The sequence below is a fragment of the Lithobates pipiens genome, unplaced genomic scaffold (genome assembly GCF_037356315.1).
Source record: "Lithobates pipiens isolate NorthernLeopardFrog02 unplaced genomic scaffold, aLitPip1_a1.2 Scaffold_30, whole genome shotgun sequence".
In the NCBI taxonomy this organism is placed as follows: Eukaryota; Metazoa; Chordata; class Amphibia; order Anura; family Ranidae; genus Lithobates; species Lithobates pipiens.
This window is the reverse complement of record NW_027507791.1, coordinates 58,381,817-58,388,669: the sequence shown is the minus strand read 5'-3', so window position 1 is coordinate 58,388,669 and position 6,853 is coordinate 58,381,817. Positions and strand designations below refer to the sequence as shown.

Genomic DNA, 6,853 nt, shown 5'->3' with positions numbered 1-6,853 from the left:
CAAAGCCACCAAAAGCATAGTAGTGTTGGAGCTTTTCCCTTTAGTAGTTGCAATAGAAATATGGGGAGAGCAATTTGCAAGTAAAAGAAACCTGATTAATTCGGATAATAAAGGGGTCATATATGCATTGTTTGTCAGCCAAATCTATACAAGTGGTCAAATTACTAAGATACCTAGTGTTTCTTTTGTCTTAAATGTAATATTTAGCTAAAGGCCAGGCATGTCCCAGGGAAGGAGAATCAAATTGCGGATGCATTATCTCTATTTCAGGTATACTGATTTCGCTGTTGCCTTATGAGGAGTTTATGAGTAATCTCCATTAGCAACTGGGAATATTTGTATTATAGATGTAGATATTAGTATAAGAAATAAAGAAGTAGTTTAGCTTAACCTGCCCAGATGGTTTGAGTTACAGGAGCAGACGTCTGGTCAGCGTATATAATTCAATTAACAATACCTTTGTCTCACAGGTATGCTAAGTGTGGGTGTGAGGGAGATGTCCTGCTGTTTACCTAATGTAATAATCAAAACCCACGAACAGATACCATTTGGGGTGTGTAGTCGGTACGGAGCCGAATTCATTTGCTAGATAAAGGCTTGTGTATTCTTCCGTGCTAATCAACCATTTATCCATTTCAAAGGGTGGTTGATATGCTTAAAATATTTCTTTGATCTGTTCAGGAATGGACAATTTACCCCGGCTGGGACTATGCATAGTTAAGTGTCCTATTCAAGAGCAAACTTCCTCTTTAATTAAGTGGGCTTCAGACTAATTATCACTAACCTATTAAACCCAAAAGAGGAGGTGCTATTGAGGGGAGGAGAGGGCTAACCAATCAGTGTGGTCCTATGCAAGTCAATGAGAGGTGGCCCTTTTTAAGGGGACCCCAACCCTAGGATAAGGGCAGATGAGAACTGACCAGAGCTATGGACCAATATTAGGTAACATATCAGATCATCTCCCAGCACTTACAAGGTATACCGAATTGTCATATGTCCTGTTTTGTATTGTAATGAATGTATTGTACTCTTGTTGTATTTTTAACTAATATTTTACTCCCTCACTTAGACTATAGATATTTTCTGTGTATTAGATAAACCTGTAACGTACTCTAATAAATGGTGTTATGTTAAACCTTCCTTTCCTTTGTCAATAAGAATTCTCTTTTCAACCCATATCATATCTTCTGATTAATAAATCAGAAATATAGATTTTGAAGGTTAACATCGCCAACTCCTGCCGTATGCGGACAAGGATGGTTATGCATGTCCAGAACATCTGTGGAGCCTAATTTAGAAGTTCTTACAAATGCGATAAGACACTCTGTGGCAGAAAATACATGGGTTGAGTACTCAACTGCATGGAATAGGTGGTGTAATTTTGCTATGGAAATGGATATACAATTTGATTCTCCTTCTAAAACAGACATTCAGATGTTTCTATGTAGTTTAATGCAGTTAGAGTGGTCACATAGTCACATTTCCAAAATCATGGCGGGTTTATCTGTTTTCTTCAAATTAAGAAACTTAGCTCCGTGCACAGCATTCTTTTCTATTAGGCAGGCATTGAAAGGCTACAGGAAGAGCCATTCCGTTCCAAATAATAGGAGACCCATTTCAATTCACTTATTAAAACAAGTGTGTGTTACTAGACATTCAGTGTGTTCATCTGGTTTTGAGGCTATATTATTTAATACTGCGTTTGTACTAGCCTTTTTTGGGGCTCTCAGAATATCTGAGTTGCTGCCAAAAAAACAAAAAGGTAGTGGTGGGTTTACTAAGAAAGAATGTGATTGTCTCTGAGATGGGGATCAAATTGTTCATCCCGGTGTCAAAGATGGATAGGTTAGGAAAAGGCAGTTGGGTACCCCTAAGCCGATGTGGAGATGAGGATATATGTCCAGTTAGAGTCATAAATAGTTATCTGGCAGTTAGGCCAATAGGAGAGGGGAATTTTTTGATTCACGCCGATGGATCCCCTGTTACTCAGTATCAATTAAATTACATATTAAAGGCTTGCTTGAGAAAATTTAATTTAGATCAATTTAAGTTTACTCACTCTTTCAGGATCGGAGCAGCTACGGAAGCTGCTAGGATGGGATTGGATGATGCAGTTATCAAACGGTTGGGGAGATGGGAATCTCAACGTTTTCAGATTTATGTCAGACCTGATCATTTTCTTTAATTCTAGGTAATAGAAGATATGTTTGGATCTTGGGCCACTCTTTTGTATACTGGGCTAATAAAAGATCCAGGAAGCGTTGCTATACGTCCAATTTGTCTATGAATCCTGGAGAAATTCAAATTTTCTGGAAAGGAATTAGAGGTCTTCAATTGGCTAGTTTGTTTTTTTATGTCTCTAGGTGGATTGAGTTATGGCCAGCTCCGGATGTATTAATAATACACCTAGGGGGAAACGATTTGGAAAAAGTTACAACCCTGGTCCTTATGTCATTGTTTAGACGTGACCAAATTAGGGTTAAGTTATCTTTTCCAAATACCAGAATTATCTTTTCGGAGATAATCCCTTGGCTAGCATGGCTCCAAGAAGCTCATTGAAAAAATTTCGAGAAAATTAGGAGGAGACTGAACAGGTTTATGGAAAAATTTACGCCACGCATTGGAGGTTTCTCATATAGACACATTGATCTGGAGGGCGGTTTCCCTGGATTATATAGAACAGATGGAGTTCACCTGTCCGATATAGGCTTAGATATATTTAATGTAGGATTGCAAAACTGCATTGAATTGGCCGCGGTTGTGGGGTAAGCTTGAATTCTCAAACCCGGCATGTGGGGACTTTAGTTAAAAGATTTATGCATGCTCGAGTCCTTTAAGACTGAGCTGTTTTGAAGTTCATCGTTTGAAATATAAGAATTTTATTATGCAATAAAATTATCAGAATATGATTATTATTTATTTATTTATTTTAATATACCAATAAAGTGCAGCAGCCAATTCTTTGCCAATAAGTGTGTTGAGTCCTTATTTAAATAGGCTATATAAGTTTTGGTATTCGGGGAGGGTAGGTGCAGCCTGCATTCCCAGGAACTATGAGGGCTCAAGGCTTTGAGCCCGACAGCATGGGCATGCAGTCGCCCCTCCATTTATTATTAAGAGGATAGAAGTAATATTGTAAATATTTAGGGCTATATACAGCTTAATGTATTTGGGTTAATGTCCCTTTAAGAGAATGGCAAATTGGTCTGGGGCGGGGTTAAGGGTCGCAAGGCTATTGGTGATATCCCAAATGGTCACATGACCTATGGGGAATGTTCTAGAAAGGGGGCTTATGATATATATGACCCTCTCACAGGTGCACTCACACCTGTTCCCAGCCAGGCAGTGAAGGTGCAACAAGCTTCCCACCCCCCCCCCCCCCTTCCCTTGTCGCTAAGCACGTTTATGTGGTCTGTCACCCTACGTGATGTAGGGGGGACTTTGGTTAAAATATTTATGTATGCTTGAGTCCTTTAAGACTGAGCTGTTTTGAAGTTGATTGTTTGAAATATAAGAATTTTATGATGCAATAAAATTATCAGAATATTATTATTATTATTTTTTTTTTTAATATACCAATAAAGTGCAGCGGCCAATTCTTTGCCAATAAGTGTGTTGAGTCCTTATTTAAATAGGCTATATAAGTTTTGGTATTCGGGGAGGGTAGGTGCGGCCTGCATTCCCATTGAATAAAGTGATGGATGCTACAGTATGGAGGGAAAAGGTGACATTTATTAGACAGAGGAACCGGGATAAATTCTTAAAAATCTGGAAGCCCTGGTTAGGTAAAATGGGATGTCCTCCTTAAAGGGGATACTGGGGGGGAGACCATACCCAAAGACTAGGTGGATACGATCAGGGAATAAATAGGGGGAACGGAGAGGGGGATCGGAAGTGGTAAATGAGAGAGAAATAAATTAGGAATAAGAATATATAATGGGAAAAAGAGAGAAAAGGAACTGCGCAATCCCTATTCTCTCTTTTTTCTAATTTACATATATATAGTATTTTTTGGTATATATTTTGAATTGCCGCATCACACAACCTTCTGTTTTTTTCACTGTAGCGCAGATTTCCTTCTCTTTTTCCCAAGAATATATAATGCACTGGTAGTAAATAGATATGGTGTATCGTTGTGATGCTCGGCACTTTATTACAAGGGAGATTCTGGGGGAGGTGGTTGGAGGGATGGATCATAACAAGGTTAGTGGGGTTAAAAAAAGGCTATAGAAGTACAGAGGAGAGGGAGTTGAGGCACTGGTAGTAGCTGAGTGAACCTGTTAACATTTGTTCTTGGTCCCCACTTTTAGTTTTCTTTTATTTCTGTTGTTTTTCTCGTTTTTTTTTTTCAGTTTTCCCTTCTTTAAGGAAATAAGTATGTAGGATGCAGAATAATGTAATGATGGTTATTTAAGCAAATTTATAAACGACAATGTAATGTAATGTAATGAGATTATAACATTATATATATGGCTTGAGGTGCTTCTCAAATGGTTGTATGGACTTTTGTAAAAATCATAAAAAAATTAAGGAGTTAAAAAAAGAATATGTCAAGTAAAGATTTATATCAATCAGTGTTGGATAGGATTTTGTTGCACATCTGTATATCCATAACCACAATATTGCCCCCTTGTCGCAGGGCTTGATGTTAATATTGGGGTTCTGGGTTCTAGAGATTCAATGTCAACAGATTCTATAAGATCTGATGATTCATTTTCCTCTAAAAGTGAAATTAGGTGGTCAAGTGCTTGGAGATCCTTCTTGGTTTGGCCAGGTTCCCCAGAGGTGCCCGTATTGACATTGAGGCTTTTAAGTAATAATTTTCGTATAAAGAGGTGAACGTCCTTGATGGTCCCAAACCTGACCAGACAGGAGTTTGGGCAAAAGTTGAGGCCATGAGCAAGGATGCTCAGATCTTCAGAGGTCAAATTCTGGGATGATAGGTATACAACATTTAACAAGGTTTCCGTGAATTGGGTTTCTGTGTCTCTGAGGTGTGTTTGTGTCTTTCCTTGTTTCCGTGTTTGCATCCTGCCCAAAAAAAGTCCCCATCGTTTGTTGTTTTTTTGAGTGATGTAAATGGTGTAGCGTTAAACGTTTTTGGGCGTGGCCCCCCATTGTGAGTAGGGGGAGCATAGGAAACCATAATGTCACCATGTGCACCGTTATGGGAACTAGGCCCATAACTGTAACCTGATTGTGAGGGAGAAGAATCTGTGTGAAAGGAATTATCGTGTGATCCATCACCATGACGGTGGGATTTTTGATGCCTGTGTCCTTTAGGCTGCGTGGAAGGAAACTGTGAATAAGAGGAGAAAGACATGGATGAACATATTGATGGTTCAAGAACATTCAAATATTTATTCACATTGTTGATATTAGTTAAAGCGGAGGTCCACCCTAAAGTGGACCTTCCGCTCATCGGAACCCTCCCCCCCTCCGGCGCCACAATTGGCACCTTTCAGGGGGGAGGGGGGTGCAGGTACCTGTACAGTACAGGTATCTGCACCCACTTCCGGGATAGCTCTCTGCGGAAAGGGGCGTAGATTAAGCCCCTTTCCCAAAGTCCCCCGCTGCCTGCTGGGAAACACACAGATCCCAGAGGCAGCGGGTCCATCCTTTTTGCGCAGCGCGACTCGCGCATGCGCAGTAGGGAACCGGGAAATGAAGCCGAAAGGCTCCACTTCCTGATTCCCATACCCAAGATGGCGGCGGCAGCACCCGAGAGACGATCGAGAGATCGGCTTCGGGTGCCGACATCGCGGGCGCGCTGGACAGGTCGCTGGACAGATCGCTTCTCGGCCTTTTGGCTAAGATCAAGTGTAGTATCGACTATAGCCCTTAGGGGTGTCTCTGCTTCACAGCTAGGACGTTGAGAACCACTTGTATCTATCCAAGCCATTAGGTCCTTGTGGGGTACCCTCTGCTCGGCCTTGTAGGATCGTTGATTAAATTCAGCTTCACCTACTTGCTGCTATTGGGCCAGAGGCTTAGCCCCCACAAGGAACGAGATTGCGGTCTTCCCTCCTCCCCCCCCTCCGCATTACTACCTTCGGGCAGTAGATGCAAGAGCCTTTATAAAGGCTTCAGAGCGAAGACGTCGAGGAATCCAGAAGGAAGCCGCCGAAAGAACACCTGAAGCGACTTCTCTCTCTCCAAGACGATGGGGAAGAGCGAGAGAAAGACCAGCAAGAAGAACCCCGCTCCAGCCACTTCCACCAGGGTCCCCGGGGATGTTGCTGCCCCAACCCCCACCTCTACCCCGGCCAGCACCAGCCAGCCGGGACCAGCCAAGCCTTCCCCCCCTGCAGACGGGCTCCCTACCTTGGAGTCCTGGATGAAGCAGACGGTCGTGCTGCAACTGAAGGAGGTGGACGGAAGGGTCCCCGACATGACCCCGGAGATCTTCGGCAAGAAGATGATCCTGGAGCAGGGGTTCAGCAAAGCGGAAACACTTTCAGTGCAGGCCTTCACAAGAGGTACATTTTTTGTAACTTTTGTGTCTTTCCAGGCCTGCAGAAGATACTGGGATATGGTCAAGGCGAGTGGTCCTGAATCCCCCTTCCGTAAGTTCGCTGCGAACTGCCCCATAACACGGGACGAGAAGTGGGTGACGGTGGCCATGAGGAACCCCCATACCTCAGGTAAGGATATAGCCACTTACCTCCAGAGGTTCTGCACCGTGGTGAAGGACCCCGTCCGAATCCTCGATGCCAACGGCTTCTGGATAGGTAAGTGGTCAGTACTCTGCAAGTTCAGGAAGGACCCTTCGGGGGACATCCTGCACCTGCAGCCGTGCTTCTCCCTGGGCAACTCCGCAGGCATCCTTTTCTACCCCGGTATACCCTTCACC

The 6,853-nt window shown here is 42.8% G+C and overlaps 1 pseudogene; it reads left to right on the top strand.

Moving 5' to 3' along the window:
* Positions 1 to 5,790: 5,790 nt before the first annotated feature.
* LOC143950456 (U2 spliceosomal RNA) lies at positions 5,791 to 5,942 on the top strand (annotated as a pseudogene).
* The last annotated feature ends 911 nt before the right edge of the window (positions 5,943 to 6,853 follow it).